At 43.1% G+C, this 16,791-nt stretch overlaps 1 protein-coding gene across 6 annotated transcripts in view; it reads left to right on the top strand.

The window, feature by feature from the left end:
* The first annotated feature begins 2,490 nt into the window (after positions 1-2,490).
* DIS3L2 (DIS3 like 3'-5' exoribonuclease 2) overlaps positions 2,491-16,791 on the top strand; it is a 356,275-nt gene continuing 341,974 nt past the window's right edge. For 5 of the 6 annotated variants that reach the window (XR_015140204.1, XM_086335398.1, XM_086335394.1 and 2 more), the window contains exon 1: positions 2,491-2,543. The gene's annotated coding sequence lies outside the window, so the exon portion shown is untranslated. Of the gene's footprint in view, positions 2,888-16,791 lie in introns of all 6 variants that reach the window. The other variant, XM_086335388.1, reaches the window with a different exon arrangement.

Raw genomic sequence — 16,791 nt, 5'->3', positions numbered from 1 at the left:
ATGATAAATTTCTACCTCTTGAAGCATCATTGAGATGTCCCAGAAGCCTAGCCAACTTGAGCCTAATGAATTACCCTGGCCCTTCAATAGAACACAGTTCTTTAGAATAGATGCTATATTCAAGGTTGCCAGGAGAATGTGGGGTGGGCTTTATCTTATACTTCATGTATTTGGGTTTCCTTTTTCCAGGTTACAAGTTGACTTTGTCCCTCCTTTTCACAAAAAATTAATTGATTTAACTTTCTTTTACTGAGTTGTAACCATTTTCTGGGCTTCCCTGTTGACTCAGATGGTAAAGATTTCACCTGCAATGCAGGAGACCTGGGTTCAATCCCTGGGTTGGGAAGATGCCCTGGAGAAGGGAATAGTTACTCACTCCAGTATTCTTGCCTGGAGAATTCCATGGAAAGAGGAGTCTAGCAGGCTATAGTCCATATGGTTGAAATTTCCATGGGGTTGATGTTGCTTCTAGGCCCTCTGGACTGATATGTTGGGTGTCCTAAACTCTTCAGCTACACATTTAGAATTTCATGGTTTCTTTCCATGGATGCCTGGTCACATCCATTGTGGACAGATTTAGCAGTCTCTCAGAGAATTATATTTCTCTCTCGGGCATACACGTGCACACACACACACACACTGTAATATTTGTGATAACAAAAATTGATTGGAATTATGGACTGGGATATATGTTTTTGGGGCAAGCCTCTCATTTCAACTCACTCCAGAGTGTGTTGCGGTTACCCTTTGGCCCAATTGAAGAAGCCCAGGGTGCACTTCATTTAGACGACTTGGGGATATGTCTACCTAGCCCTGTAGCCTTCACACTGGCTGAAACCACACTTTCTGCCTGCAGCCCAATCTCAGTGAGATATCTCTGTTATGGACAAAAGTTGTCTTTCTCTCCTATTCCTGTTTCTAATTATTTTTGGCTTCACTTCCCATTTCTGGCCCTGAAAGCCCAGCTTCTATGTTTTCAGTCCTTTATCTTTCTTCTGGATCTTCCCACCTCTCGCTCCACTGGGCTCTCTCCCATCTACTGAGTCCCTGGGCCTCCATCACACTCTGCTTCCTACCCTTGCTGAGTTTCTTCCACCCTCTACAGTTTGAATAGACAAGTAAGTTCTGCCCACAACACACCTTTGCTGAGGGTTTGGAAGGGACTTGTGTGAACATTAAAAATCAGAGGCTCAGGGGTTCTTTTATTCTTTAAATAAACATCGATTGAGGCCTTTGCATGTGGCAGGCACTGTAGATGCAAGGTTAAATAACAATATCTTCCACCTTCAAGGAGATTGGTTATTAGTAGAGGAATTCTGAAATTTTCAAATACAGTGACAGTGCTTTTAGATACATCAGGCATTCAGGAACAATTTAATGTTATCTCTTTCCCTTGTTTCAACTAGGAGCATATGGTGGTGGACTCTTACTACACAGATTCAAGTCATTGTCAGCTTTGACAACCCAGTCCTGAATTTTGATTTTTCTATGGTCACCACTGGGCTCTGGATCCACACAGCATTTGACACTGGTGATCACCTCCTTACCGAAATTCTTCTGCTGTCTTCTCAGCAGTCTTTCAAACGAACAAGCTGCCTGCTCTTTGGGGGTTCTTTTTCCTTTGTGCACACCTACGATATGTTTTCTAGGTTCCAGCCTTAACCATACTCTCTTCTCTACAGTTTCCAGGGGAGGCCCGTACATACCTTTCTTTCAGTGGGTTTCTCAACAGGGAGCCTACTCTCCTCCCTGGATCACTCTTCCCTACCCTTTTAACTTGGCTGAGGTCCCTACCCCTGGCTTTTCCCCACCTGAGTCTGGGTAGGCTCGCCTCGGGCTGGCTCCCCTACCTTTCTTCACTCTGAGCATCCCAGTCTGCAGGATACTGCCTGCCTGCCTGCCCTCCCACCCGCCTGTCCGTTCAGCGGGCAGGAACCACGCCTGGGTGGTCCACCTCGGTATCCCAAGGCCAGCCCTGCACCTAGCTAGCTCTGAGCAGGTGTAACCGAGCGTGGAGTAAGTCAAGGGATGAGTTAAACAAACAAACAAACAAAAAAACAAAAAACCAAACTTGTCACAGGAAAGGACCGGCAGGCTACACCCGGGAGCTAGAAGCTGCAGCCCGGCGGCGTCGGGGGCGAGGATAGCGGGGGTTGGGGGGCTATAGGGGGATAGGAGGATAGGGGAGTGGGTGGTGTGAGACGCAGTTCAGCAGGGCACGGTACCGAAGACTGGGGCTGGGCGCGATCAGGAGCAGGGGCGGGAGGTCGCCCGCCAGCCGCTGGCCCGGGAGCAGAGGGCCGGCATCTAGAGCCACTGGCTACAGCCTGCTGCCGGGAGAACCCTCCGCTCGGGCTCTGCTGCCGCCGCCGCAACAGAGCTACCGCGGACCCACGGCCGCGGCCGCGCGCGCTCACCCCTGCGCTTCGCTTTTGGCCCCTCCCGGCCACCGTTGCTCTCTACAACTCGGCGCCCGTGACCCGGAAGAGCATTCTCCTTAGCAACTGCGGGACGGCGGCGGTGCTGGCCTCCCGGGAGCCACGGTGAGGCCTCCCCGCCCCCTGCCCCCACCCGCGTCCGCGCGCCCATCTCGACCCCTCCCCAGAACCGACCTCGGGGCTGCCCTTCAAGGCCACCGCAACCCTTCGGGGTGGTGGGGGCACCTGCGCCGGCGGCCAGGCGCAAGTGCTCTCTGTCTCTGGCATCGATTCTCCGGTCCTGGCGTCGTCTCTGCCCACCCAACGCCCCCGGCTCAGGGCCCACCTGGTCTCTCAGGCCCGGCTCCTCGCGCCTGAGCCTCGCCGGCCCTCCCTTGTACCCAGTATGATGCCCCGGGAGGAAAAGTAGAGTTAAACAGCCTGTTGCTGTCCAGGGGACGCTTCCCGAGGTTCGGGTTACCTGTGGACGCGTTCTTTTGGGTCCCGATACAGATGTTTGGGATTGACAGGGGAGGGACGCCTTAGGATTCCTGAGCAGCAGCGACTTTGCTGTAATACTTGATGTTTGCCTGTTGCTTTGCGCCTTCCAGAGTGGTATACTTTTATCTGCTTCGTTGATCGTGGAGACTCATCTAGTTCAACATTTCGAACTGATCCTTTAGCTGGGGATTAGCTTTCTGGTTTTTAGTTTATTTGTGCTGTGCTGAGTCGAGTCGGAGTCTTTGCGACCCTGTGGACTTGTAGCCCGCCAGGCTGCCCTGTCTATGGGGATTCTCCAGGCGAGAGTACTGGAGTGGGTTGCCATGCCCTCCTCCAAGGGATCTTCCCAACCCAGGTATGGAACCCAGGCCTCCCGCATTGCAGGCGGGATCTTTTACTGTCTGAGCTACCAGGGAATCCCAAGAATACTGGAGTGGGTAGCCTGTTCCTTCTGCAGGGGAACTTCCCAACCCAGAAATTGAACCGGGGTCTCCTGCATTGCCGGCAAATTCTTTACCAGCTGAGCTACCTGGGAATTTTAGTTTATTTAGTATTCTGTGAGTTAGATTTTGTGTCTTAACAGTTTTCTACAAAAGGAACTCTCCTTGGGACTGAGTGGATTTGGGGGAAAAAGACTGAAGTGACATTTACCACGTTGAAGAAGTAGGGACAGGTGTTGTTAATATCTCTGACTTACATTTGAAAACAGTTTCAACACAATAGTAAAATCCCAGCTGGCCTGTTTCTGACCCCCTCACCCCCACCCCCCGCCTCCACCCCAGAAATTGACAAAGTAAAATTTATATTAAAATACAAAGGACTGAAAACCTCCCTTAATTGAGTTTGAAGCAGTGGGACTAAGGATGCTCTAAGCCAGCAGTCGTAATCTTTTTGGCACCAGGGACTGGTTTGCTGAAGGTAATTTTTCTGGGGTTGCGTGGATGGCTTGGGGTTGATTCAAGTACATTACATTTATTGTGCATTTTATTTCTAGTATTACGTTATGATGTATAATGAAATGGGGCTTCCCAGGTGGCACTAGGGGTAAAGAACCCGCCTGCCAATGTAGGAGATGTAAGCTAAGACATGCCAGATCGATCCCTGGGTGGGAAAGAACCCCCGGAAGAGTGCATGGCAACCCACTCCAGTACTCATGCCTGGAGAATCCCATGGGCAGAGAAGACTTGAGGGCTACAGTCCATAGGGTCGCGAAGAGTCGGCCGGGACTTAGCACGAACGCACATATAATGGAATAGTTTTACATATAATGGAATAATTGTACAGCTTACCATAATGCAGAATCAGTGGGAGCTCTGAGCTTGTTTTCCTGCAACTGGATGGTCCCATCTAGGGGTGATGGGGGACAATGACACCTGAAGTGTGTTGCTTATGTCAGTCTACTCCATAGTCTTGTTTTGGTTTGAGCTCCTGTGAGAATCGCATGTGGCTGCTGATCTGACAGGAGGTGAAGCTCAGGCTGTAATGGGAGCAATGGGAAGCCGCTGTAAACACACCGGAAGCTTCGCTTGCTTACCGGCTATTCACTTCCTGCTGTGCTGCCCAATTCCTAACAGGCCACAGACCCGTACCATGGGGTTTGGGGACCCCCCGCTCTAAGCCTTATTCGAACGTTATTGGATAACGACATTATAATTAATCCAATGGTAATGGAGATAAAACTGAGGCATATGAACAATTTTTGGAAATATTATTTGGGACTAAAATGCAGGAGTTTAGTTATCAAAATCCATTATTCAAAAGAGTATAATTTCATTTCAGTTCAGTAAGTATTTATTAAGTGCTTAGAGTGCTCAGTATTTGCTTAGAGACAGAAGGGCCAGGGAAATTTATACAGGCATTTGAGTTGACTTTCTTGTTTTTTTAAAGAGTTGAGTAGGGACTTCAGGCTCAGTTGCTTTGGGCATCCTCCAAGATTGATTTGTGAAGATGCATAGACTCCTAAGGAGACATTCTGTGATATTTTATTATTATAGATTTGGTGCCCGTTCACTTATTCAACAGGTATTTGAGTGCTTAGTTGGTACTAGGCGCTGAGTTTAGCATTGGAAATGGGGGAAGGTGAATGCATACAAGACCGTTGTGCTCAGCGGATGCCAGCAGATTAACCACACGAATGTAAAACTGCAACAGTGACAAGTATTTGAGTTAGGGACATCCCAGAAGTGACATTTGATCTGAGATCTGAAGGATGCACAGGAAAGGAAGAACGTTCCAGTCAGAACAAACGCAAGGATAAAAAGACCCTGTGATGGCAGGGTTCATGGAGATGACTGGGGACTTAAGGTACAGGCCTATGTATGGATCAGGAAGCGTACAGAAGAACCTGGGGGGAGAGGGGGCTGGTGAAGTGGGCCAGAAGGTGCTGGGCCTTGCAAGCAGGTAGAAGAGTTTTTCTTTATTCTTGGTGTAAAGAGAAGCTTCCATACAGTTTTTTAAAGATTTAACGTAATTTTAATTTATTTGGTCACGCCAGGTCTTAGTTGTGGCACGCAGGATCTTTGATCTTTGTTGTGGCATGTGGGGTCTAGTTCCCTGAGCAGGGACTGAACCTGGGCCCCTGCATTGGGAGCACAAGAGTCTTAGCCATTGGGCCACCAGGGAAGTCCCTGTACAGTTTTCCTTTGAGCCTTAGACTAGATTGTGGGTGGGGATGGCTCCATTAGATTGGGTTTACTAGCCTGCTCTGTATTTTGTACCATCACTTAGTGTTTGTATTGTCTTCTTTTGGTTTTCTCGCTCCTTAAGTTTTATTGTAGTTGAGGAAACCTGCTTGTACCATTAGCAAGATACGTCTACTTTTTTTTTTCCCAATTAGGGACAAAAGGAATTTTAGAGATTAGGACTGAACACTGAAGTTAGTCAATTTGAAATATTTTTGCATTAGTATGACTGCCAGGGCACTAATTTTTGTGACTCTTTTTTTCTAATTGTAGTTTAAAAAAATGCGTAGTCTAAAATGGACCCTCGACCATTTTTCAGTGTACGGTTAGCTGTATTTACACTGTTGTGTAGCAGTGCTCACCCTTTTTCATCTTAGAAAAGCTAATCTCTGTACCAGTGAACAATTCCCCATTTCTCCTTCCCGCCACCTCCCGGCAGCCACCATTCTCCTTTCTGTTATCATGATTTTGACTACTCCAGATACTTCAGAGGAGTGAAATTATACAAGGTGTGTCCCCTGTACCTTCATATTCCTCCTCTGCACATGTCCTTCCTTCTCCCGTCAGTCAGTTCAAATCCTGCCTGTCCTTTTCCCTCTCGTTATGGCATGTATTTGCCCATGGCAAATACTTGGGTTCCCCTGCACAGTTTGATGAAAAAGCCATCAGAAAAGAAAAAGAACACGTTAAACTTTTTAGCTTGACTGATTTGAGACAAAGATTTGTGCTTATTTGTGAGTTTAATTACTGCTCAGTGGTTTTGAAAGAATCATATTTGTACCACATTTTATAGTGTTCACCTTGCAACACTTAGAGACCAGTTGATTTTAGGTATTGGATTGGAGATGATTTTGAGGTGGCTCGGTATTTTAAGTACAAAAAAGGTATAGCAAAGGATTTTCTTGTGTGGGGAAGATTTGTAAACTTTTGTTTTCAGTTTCCGCATTTATCCCAAACTTTGGTTTTCTGTAATGTTGACCAGCCTTAGAGGATCAGCCTCATAGGATCCAAGTTGCAGAGTGTCCTTTTATTTTAACCTTCAGAAGTATTTTGTTTTCTCTGGGGAGTTTCTGTAGGAAATGAAGCTCGTTTTCATTCAAATACTATTGAGCACATGTGCAAATCCCGCTATGGGCCTGGAATGGTTCTGTGACTCCCTCTGCGGTCTGGCCATCTGTGCCATTTTTGGCGATGTGAAGGAAGCGCAGGCAGAATTCTTGTTATCGCTGTTAGACTGAGGGTGGTGGGAGGTACACAGGATGCTCCTCTGTGTTGTGTCACGAGAGGTAGAGGATTTGACAACAAGAACTTTTCAGAGAGCATTTAATTTGGAACCGTAGCAAGAACTGGATGCCCCAGAGCTGCAATTAGGTGATTAACTCATAGATTTAGTCAAGTGCAATCAACCACTAGTCCAAAAACACTCCCCACCCCCATTTTTAAAAATTGTGATAAAATACACAAAATCCAAAATTTGCCATCTTATCCATTTTCCGTGTGCTGTTCAGTGGTATTAAATATATTCATAATGTCTTGCAGTCATCATCATTCATCTCCAGAACTATTCATCCTGTAAAACTGAAACTCTTTACCCATTAAACCATGACTTCCTATTCTTCCCAGCCTCTGGCAACTATTCATCTACTTTCTGTCTCTGATCTTGAGTACTCTAAGTACCTCGTAACAGTGGAATCACACAGTATTTGTCTTTTTGTGCGCTGTGTTCTCAGGGTTTGGGCTTCCCTAGTGCCTGCAATGCTGGAGACCCAGGTTCGATCCCTGGGTCGGGAAGATCCCCTGGAGAAGGGCATGGTACTCCAGTAATCTTGGCTGGAGCATCCCATGGACAGAGGAGCCTGGCAGGCTATGGTCCATATGGTTGCAAAGAGTTGGACACGACTGAAATGACTTGGCATGCACGCACACATGAACCCATGTCTGATTTCACAGTCCATAATCCTTCCACAACTCTGCATTATGCATGCTAAGTCGCTTCAGACTCTTTGCGACACTGTGGGCCATAGCCCATCAGTCTCCTCTGTCCATGGAATTTCCCAGGCAAGAATACTGGAGTGGGTTGCCATACTCTCCTCCAGGGGATCTTCCCGACCCAGGGATCGAACCCTCATCTCTTAAGTCTCCTGCATTGGCAGGTGGGTTCTTTACCACTTGGAGAAGGGAATGGCAACCCACTTCAGTATTGTTGCCTGGAGAATTCCATGGACAGAGGAGACTGGCGGGCTGTAGTCCATGGGGTCGCAAAGAGCTGGACATGACTGAGCAGCTAATACTTTTTTTTTTTTTTCACCACTACCACCACTTGGGAATCCCACACTGAATCATCCTACTTCTGTAAATCAGGTTCTGATTTCAGCATGAATGCTAGATGTGTCAACATCAACCTGAGATCTAAGGGAACTGTAAGGAAAAGGGCAAGTAATGAAGTAGGTGGATACAGTAGGAAGTCACCTGTTCCCTGTGGTTTGAAGAATCCTTCAAATGAAGGACAGTAATTGTTGGCGTATTTAATAGACTTGAGAGCTTGGGTGCCCAAACCAGGAGGAGGCAGGAAGTTATATAATGCTAACTGAGGAACTTTGCTCTTTAGGTTCCTTTGCAGGATTCCTTTAATGAAACTGAATTGTTTCTGTCTCCCATTAGGCTTTGATGAGGAAGAGGTTTCTAGTGATTGTTTAGGTGCTGAGGGATTTGCAGAGAATCTGCAAACATTTCTGTGTAGCTTCATGTCTTTTAGAGAGCATTTCTCTGCGTGGGAATAGTTGCTTCTTTCTCTCTTTGCCATGGTCCGCTTTAGTCAGTTTTAGAGTGTTGAATATGAAACTAGTAGCAATTGTACCAGGAAGGAGATAACAACACATGGTTATTTTTGTTTAATCCGATTTAAGATCCATAATTTACATGGTTATTCTTTTTAGTTATCTTACATTTAAAAAATGAAAATATATTTGCACTGTTCATATATCTTTTGCTGCATTAAGACATTTGTTACCATGATTTACTGAATTTTGTCAGTTCAAATCAGTCTTCCTTAATATTTTGCATAAAGATGCTCTGTGAATTTTATAACTATACATTATTCGGGCTTCCCAGGTAGCTCATATGGTAAAGAATCTGCCTGCAATGCGGGAAACCTGGGTTTGATCCCTGGTTTGGGAAGATCCCCTGGAGAAGGGCATGACAACCCACTCCAGTATTCTTGCCTGGAGAATTCCATGGACAGAGAAACCTGGTGGGCTACAGTCCATGGGGTCTCAAAGATTCGGACACGATTGAGTGTCCGAATACACATACATTATTAGCAGGAAATACTTTTAATGATTGAATACAAACCAGTTTGGATCATGAAGCATTATTAATTATTGGTTAAGACCATGTTTTTACAAAGCTGGTTTACTGAGATATAGTCAACATATATAAACAGTACTTATTAAAAATGTGCAATTTATAAAATGTTGATAGATATATGTACTTATGAGACTGTCATCACAGACAGGATAGTGAACATATCCATCACCCCCAAAACTTTCATTACATCGTTGGCTCCTTGATCCCCATCCATGACAACTACTGATTATTCTGTAATTATATATTAATTGTGTTTCCTAGAATTTCCTAGAATGTTATATAAACGGAATCATATAGTTTGTGGTTATGCTTCTTTCATTTAGCATGGTTATTTTGATATTCATTCTTTAGTATGTCAGTAGTTGATTCCTCTTTAATGCTGAATACTGTTCCTTTGAAGGGATATACTGCAGTTTATTGATACATTCACCTATTGTTGGACATATTGGTCATTTCCAATTTTTAGTTGGTAACAAATGAGGTTGTTATGAATATTTGTATACCAGTCTTTTTGTATGGATATATACTTTTATTCCTCTTGGTTAAGCACATAGAAGTAAAATGGCTAGATCATGTGGTAGGAACATACTTAACTTTTAAAGAAACTGTCAAAATTTTCCAAAGTGGCTGTACTCTTTTGCTTTACCACCAGCAGTGTATAAGAGGTCCAGTTCTTCCACATCCTTGCCAACACTTGGGATGGTCAGTCTTTTCAATTTTAGTCTTTCTTATAGATGTGGAATGGTATCTCATTGTGATTTTAAATTGTATTTCTCTAAGGACTAAGATGTTGTGTGTCTTTACATGAGCTTATTTCCTATCCATATAACTTCTTTGGTGAAATGGACAAAAAATGGTTTGTCCATTTTTGATTGGGTGTGTTTTCTTATCACTGATTTTTAGAAGTTCTTTATATATTCTGGATGTATATCCTTTTTCAGACACAGGATTTGCAAATGTTTTCTCTTCAGTTCAATCCAGTCTCTCAGCTGTGTCTGACTCTGTGAACCCATGGACTGCAGCATGCCAGGCTTCCCTGTCTATCACCAACTCCCGGAGCTTACTCAAACTCACGTCCATCAAGTCAGTGATGCCATCCAACCATCTCATCCTCTGTTGTCCCCTTCTCCTCCTGCCTTTAATCCTTCCCAGCATCAGGGTCTTTTCCACTGAGTCAGTTCTTCCCATCAGGTGGCCAAAGTATTGGAACTTCAGCTTCAGCATCAACTGAATATTCAGCTTCTAAGGAATATTCAGGACTGATTTCCTTTAGGATTGACTGATTTGATCTCCTTGCAGTCCAAGGGACTCTCAAGAGTCTTCTCCAACACCACAGTTCAAAAGCATCAATTCTGTGGCACTCAGGTTTCTTTATGGTCCAACTCTCACATGCATACATGATTACTGGAAAAACCATAGCTTTGATTAGACGGACCTTTGTTGGCAAACTAAAGTCCTGCTTTTTAACATGCTGTCTAGGTTGGTCATAGCTTTTCTTCCAAGGAGCAAGCATCTTTTAATATCATGGCTGCAGTCACCATCTGCAGTGGTTTTGGATCCCAAGAAAATAAGTCCATCACTGTTTCCATTGTTTCCCCATCTATTTGCCATGAAGTGATGGGGCCAGATGCCATGATCTTAGTTTTTTGAATGTTGAGTTTTAAGCCAGCTTTTTCACTCTTCTCTTTTACTTTCATTAAGAGACTCTTTAATTTCTCTTCACTTTCTGCCATAAAAGTGGTATCATCTGCATTATCTAAGGTTATTGATATTTCTCCCAGCAATCTTAATTCCAGCTTGTGGTTCCTCCAACCTGGCGGAGGAACCAGGCTGGAAGTTAAATAAGCAGGGTGACAATATACAGCCTTGACGTACTCCTTTCCCAATTTGGAACCAGTCAGTTGTTCCATGTCCAGTTCTAACTGTTGCTTCTTGACCTGCGTACAGATTTTTCAGGAGGCAGGTCAGGTGGTCTGGTATTCCCATCTCTTGAAGAATTTCCCACAGTTTGTTGAAATACACAGTCAAAAGCTTTGGCGTAGTGAATAAAGCAGAAGTAGATATTTTTCTGGAACTCTCTTGCTTTTTTGCTGATCCAGTGGATATTGGCAATTTGATCTCTGGTTCCTCTGCCTTTTCTAAATCCAGCTTAAATATCTGGAATTTCACTGTTCACGTACTGTTGAAGCCTGGCTTGGAGAATTTTGAGCATTACTTTGCTAGTGTGTGAGATGCATGCAATTGTGCAGTAGTTTGAACATTCTTTGGCATTGCCTTTCTTTGGGATTGGAATGAAAATGGACCTTTTCCAGTCCTGTGGCCACTGCTGAGTTTTCCAAATTTGCTGGCATATTGAGTGAAACACTTTCACAACATCATCTTTTAGGATTTGAAATAGCTCAACTGAAATTCCATCACCTTCTCTAGCTTTGTTTGTAGTGATGCTTCCTAAGGCCCGCTTGATTCTGCATTCTAGGATGTCTGGCTCTAGATGAGTGATCACACTATTGTGGTTATCTGAGTCATGAAGATCTTTCTTGCATAGTTCTTTTGTGTATTCTTTCCACCTCTTCTTAATATCTTCTGCTTCTGTTAGGTCTGTACTGTTTCTGTCCTTTATTGTGCCTATGTTTGCATGAAATTTTCTTGAAGAGATCTCTAGTCTTACCCATTCTGTTGTCTTCCTCTATTTCTTTGCGTTGATCACTGAGGAAGGCTTTCTTATCTCTCCTTGCTATTCTTTGGAACTCTGCATTTAAATGGGTATACCTTTCCTTTTCTCCTTTGCCTTTTACATCTCTTCTTTTCTAGCTATTTTTAAGACCTCCTCAGACAACCATTTTGCCTTTTTGCACTTCTTTTTCTTGGGGATGGTCTTGATCACCACCCTCTGCACAATGTCTTAAACTTGTGTCCATAGTTCTTCAGGCACTCTATCAGATCTAATCCCTTGAATCTATTTGTCACTTCCGAATAGAGTTCATGATGTGAGCCACAATCAGCTCCTGGTCTTGTTTTTGCTGACTATAGAGCTTCTCCATCTTCGGCTGTAAAGAATGTAATCAATCTGATTTTGGTATTGACCACCTGGTGATGTCCATGTGTAGAGTCGTCTCTTGTGTCATTGGAAGAGGGTGTTTCCTATGACCAGTGTGTTCTCTTGGCAAAACTGTTAGCTTTTGCCCTGCTTCATTTTGTGTTCCAAGGCCAAACTTGTTTGTTAGTCCAGTTATCTGTTGACTTCCTATTTTTGTATTCCAGCCCCCTGTGATGAAAAGAACATCTTTTTTTGGTGTTAGTTCTAGAATGTCTTGTAGGTCTTCATAGAACCTTTCAGCTTCTTCAGCATCAGTGGTTGGGGCACAGCCTTGGGTTAGTGTAATATTGAATGGTTTGCCTTGAAAATGAACAGAGATCATTCTTGCACCCAAGTACTACTGCATTTCAGACTCTTTGGTTGACTGTGAGGGCTACTCCATTTCTTCGAAGGGATTCTTGCCCACAAGAATTTAATTTAATTTAATTCATCTGAATTAAATTCACCCATTCTGGTCCATTTTAGTTCACTGATTCCTAAAATGTTGATGTTCACTCTTGCCATCTCCTGTTTGACCACTTCCAATTTACCTTGATTCATGGATCTAACATTCCAGGTTCCTATGCAGTATTGCTTTTTACAGCATCGGACTTTACTTCTATCACCAGTCATATCCACAACTGGGTGTTGTTTCACTTTGACTCCATCTCTTCATTCTTTCTGGAATTATTTCTCCACTCTTCTCCAGTAGCATATTGGGCACCTACCGACCTGGGGAGTTCATCTTTCAGTGTCATATCTCTTTGCCTTTTCATACTGTTCATGGGGTTCTGAAGGCAAGAATACTGAAGTGGTTTGACATTTCTTTCTCCAGTGGACCATGTTTTGTCAGAACTCTCCAAAATGATGACTTTTGAAGAGCAGTTCTTAATTTTGATGAAGTCCAACTTAACAATTTTTTCTTTTATGGATTCTGCTTTTCTTGCTTAAAAAGTTTCTTTGCCTATTTTCACAATAATATGTTTGTGATATGTTCTAGAAGCTATAGTTTTAGATTTTACCCTATATCCCTGGTGGCTCAGATGGTAAAGAATCCGCCTGCAGCGCAGGAGATCTGGGTTTGACCTGGGTCAGAAGTATCCCCTGGAGAAGGGAATGGCAACCTACTCCAGTATTCTTGCCTGAAGAATTTCATGGACAGAGAAACCTGGCGGGCTACAGTCCATGGGTTTGCAAAGAGTCTGACGGGACTAAGTGACCAATACTTTCACTTTACTGTAGACTTGTGATCTACTTTCAGTTCATTTTTATACATAGTGCGAGCTATGGATCAGAGTTCATTTTTAAGTATATGGAATCTGATTGTTCTAGAACTGTTTGTTGAAAAGACTATATTTTCACTAAATTCCCTTGTACCTAGGTTATACCTCAGTTGAAAATTTATATATATTTTTGGTTCCGTTTCTGGTCTTTTTTTGTTTTCATTCATCTGTTGGTCTGTATTGATGCCAGTACTACACTGATTTGATTACTATAGCTTTGTAAAAAAGACTTGAAGTCAGACAGTGTAAGTCCTTCAGCTTTGCTGTTCTTTCGCAGACTTTGGCTTTTTGAGGTCCTTTTCATTTCATATTAATTTTATAATCAGCTTGTCAGCTTTTCAAAAAACTCTGCTTGAGAATTTGATTCAGGTTGTATTGTGTCTATCAGTAATTTGGGGAGAATTGCCATCTTAATGTGGAGAAGCCAATGGCACCCCACTCCAGTACTCTTGCCTGGAAAATCCCATGGACGGAGGAGCCTGGTAGGCTGCAGTCCATGGGGTTGCTAAGAGTCGGACATGACTGAGCGACTTCACTTTCACTTTTCACTTTCATGCATTGGAGAAGGAAATGGCAACCCACTCCAGTGTTCTTGCCTGGAGAATCCCAGGGATGGGGGAGCCTGGTGGGCTGCTGTCTATGGGGTCGCACAGAGTCGGACACAACTGAAGTGATTTAGCAGCAGCAGCCATCTTAATGTAATCTCTGTAGTTGTGGCGTACAGGCTCAGTGGTTGCAGTGCATGGGTTTTAGTTGCTCTGCAGCATGTGGGATCTTAGTTCTCAGACCAGGGATTGAACCTGTGTCCCGTCCCCTGCATTGCAAGGCAGATTCTCGACCCTTGGACCAGCAAGGAAGTCCCCAACACAGCTTTTTTATATATCTTGTCATTTCAACTGCTGCATGCTTCTGATTCAGTGATGTAGACTTTAAAATTTCCCTTCATTCCTTAGTACAGTCTTGCACATAATTCATTCCTAGGTTTATTGATTGATTGATAGCAGTTTCTTACATAGCACTCTTCAGTTCAGTCGCTCAGTTGTGTCTGACTCTTTTTAAGACCCTATGGACAGAAGCACACCAGGCTTCCCTGTCCATCACCAACTCCCAGAGCTTGCTCAAACTCATGTCCATCGAGTCGGTGATGCCATCCAACCTTTATTAGTACTTGTGATTGCATTGCTTATTGTATAAGAAGTCTTAAATCTTGTGTTCATAAAATTCCTTCTGAAGAAGTCAGCATACTTTACGCTAATTCATTTATTGATTGTGTCAGCAGTCAGCTTACCATACCCTAAGAGTATCCCACTTTCTCAGGCATCTAGAATCCTGCTTCAACTTAGGGGTCATTGTATAATCTTGTATTGTTCTAATGAAAGGAATGCTCAGATGACAGTGTTGTGGGCAGAGCCCAAGCCTGTTTCTTTGGGACGTTTTTACTTCTGGCTGCTAGTAGGAAGGAGTACATGTGATACTGTCTTTGCACTCACAACTGCCCACCACATGCAGAATTGGTCCGGCCACTTCAAGTGCTCAACTGGACTCACTCTGATCTTTGTATCTCAAAGAAATTGAGAACTGAGGTTTCATCCAGGGTTTCATTATGTTTCAGTTGCTTAAAAAATAATTAATGGAAAAATGTCTTATTGTTCAAGTCACATCATTCTTCTTGCAGGGCTTTTAATTATCTTCAGCAAACCTTTTTACTCTTCGGTTCCAACAACTGCCCTTCTTTCTGGAGCCCCCTGAAGTGATCACTAGTGGTTCTCAGTGAGTTTCATCAAAGAGCACACACATGTCTTTTGCTGTTAACCCTCTCTACCCCCATGAATTCCTTGTTGATGCAACTTCAGAAGAAAAGATGAAAATCAAGGATTTCTAACTCCCTACCAGGTGACTGGGCTTCCCTGGTGGGCTCAGCAGTAAAGAATCTGCCTGCAGTGCAAGTAGACACAGGTTTGATTCCCTGGGTTGGGAGGATTCCCTGGAGAAGAAATGGCAGCCCACTTCAGTATTCTTGCCTGGGAAATCCCATGGACAGAGGATCCCGGAGGGCTATAGTCCATGGGGTTGCAAAGAGTCAGAGACAACTGAGTGATTAAAACCACCACCAACAGGTGTCTAGGAGTTATTTTCTAGATTTGAGTATGAATGAGCCTCATGATTTTGGACATCTTTTCATAAATTTCTTGGCTATTAATATATCTTTTCTGAAAGAATGTCTATTCACATTCTTTGCCCATTTTTTCTTCCATTTGATTTTTAAGATCAGCTTCTTAGTTTCTGTAAAAAAGTTGTGACTGGAATTCAATTGTGGTTACGTTGAATTTTTTTTACTGTATCTGACCTGTGCCCCATGCATTGGAAGCACAGAGTCTTAACTACTGCTCCGCCATGGAAGTCTCAATTCCTCAACATTTTGTGATTTTGGTTGCTACTTAGAATTGATCTTTTATCCTCTCATATTTTTAAATTTATTATTGTGGGCATATAGGAATTTTGTTGATAATTTTTTGTTGTTGAATCTGCCTTTTCTGTCATTCTTGCTGAAATCATTGGTCTTAATAATTTGTGAGTTTATCCTTTGAGATTTTTCAAGATGGGCAGTCATATTATCTGTAAATATTGAAAACCTCTTAAATTACTGAACCAACTTGATTTCTGAGAAAGCATAATTATTTTTAATTAACAAATCTAGACTGTTTTTATTATTAGTGAATAGAGGTAAAACTTTATGTGTACATATATATGTATATATAATGTTTGACAAAAGTAGTTCATGCTCTTATAAGAAAGAAAATACCAAACATTACTAAAATTAAAGAGATGGTTCATTGCTAGACTGCTGGCATTTTTAGGATGGTATAGGCCAGTGCCATATTTCGTTTGAGAATTTAATCCCCTGCTGTTTTTGGAGTGAAAATGTTACGAGAGAGTTGAATTTATATTAAAATAAAATGAAAGAAATTCTTCCTTTTCTTAAAAATGTATGCCATTCTTTGCTTCTCTAATAGGCTCCATGCTCTTCAAGAACTATGAAAATAATTTATTTTCTTCTATCCTTTTTGCTTCTTAACTGAGGATGTTTCTTGTTATCCTGGGAGACCTGGAACTTAGCAGGAATGTATAAGGACTCTGTGTAAGGACTGAGACATGGTCTTGGCTTTTACCTAGGATGCACCCCATAACAGATCCACCTGGAGGAAATGGATTGGGCTGATGGTGGTTTAGCAGCAGCTTGCATTTGCAGTGGGGGCTCGTGTGAGAGGCTCTGACTAGAAATGGATGGATTAAATGTGATTCTACTCTAGAATGAGGTTCACTGTCTGTGAAATTGGAATTCATAGGAGAGAGAAACCTCTTGAAGATGTTCCTGAGGTCTGCAGAAGGATGCACTCTTAGAGTCTCCTAGAGCTGACTGAAGGGATTCTAGCTCCTGGCAAGATGGAGATTGAGAGCTGGAAGAA

Source organism: Bos grunniens, chromosome 2 (assembly GCF_055505025.1).
Source record: "Bos grunniens cultivar Pamir isolate PY7600 chromosome 2, Bosgru_T2T1.0, whole genome shotgun sequence".
In the NCBI taxonomy this organism is placed as follows: domain Eukaryota; kingdom Metazoa; phylum Chordata; class Mammalia; order Artiodactyla; family Bovidae; genus Bos; species Bos grunniens.
The sequence above is the reverse complement of the archived record's forward strand: the minus strand, read 5'-3'. Positions and strand labels throughout refer to the sequence as shown.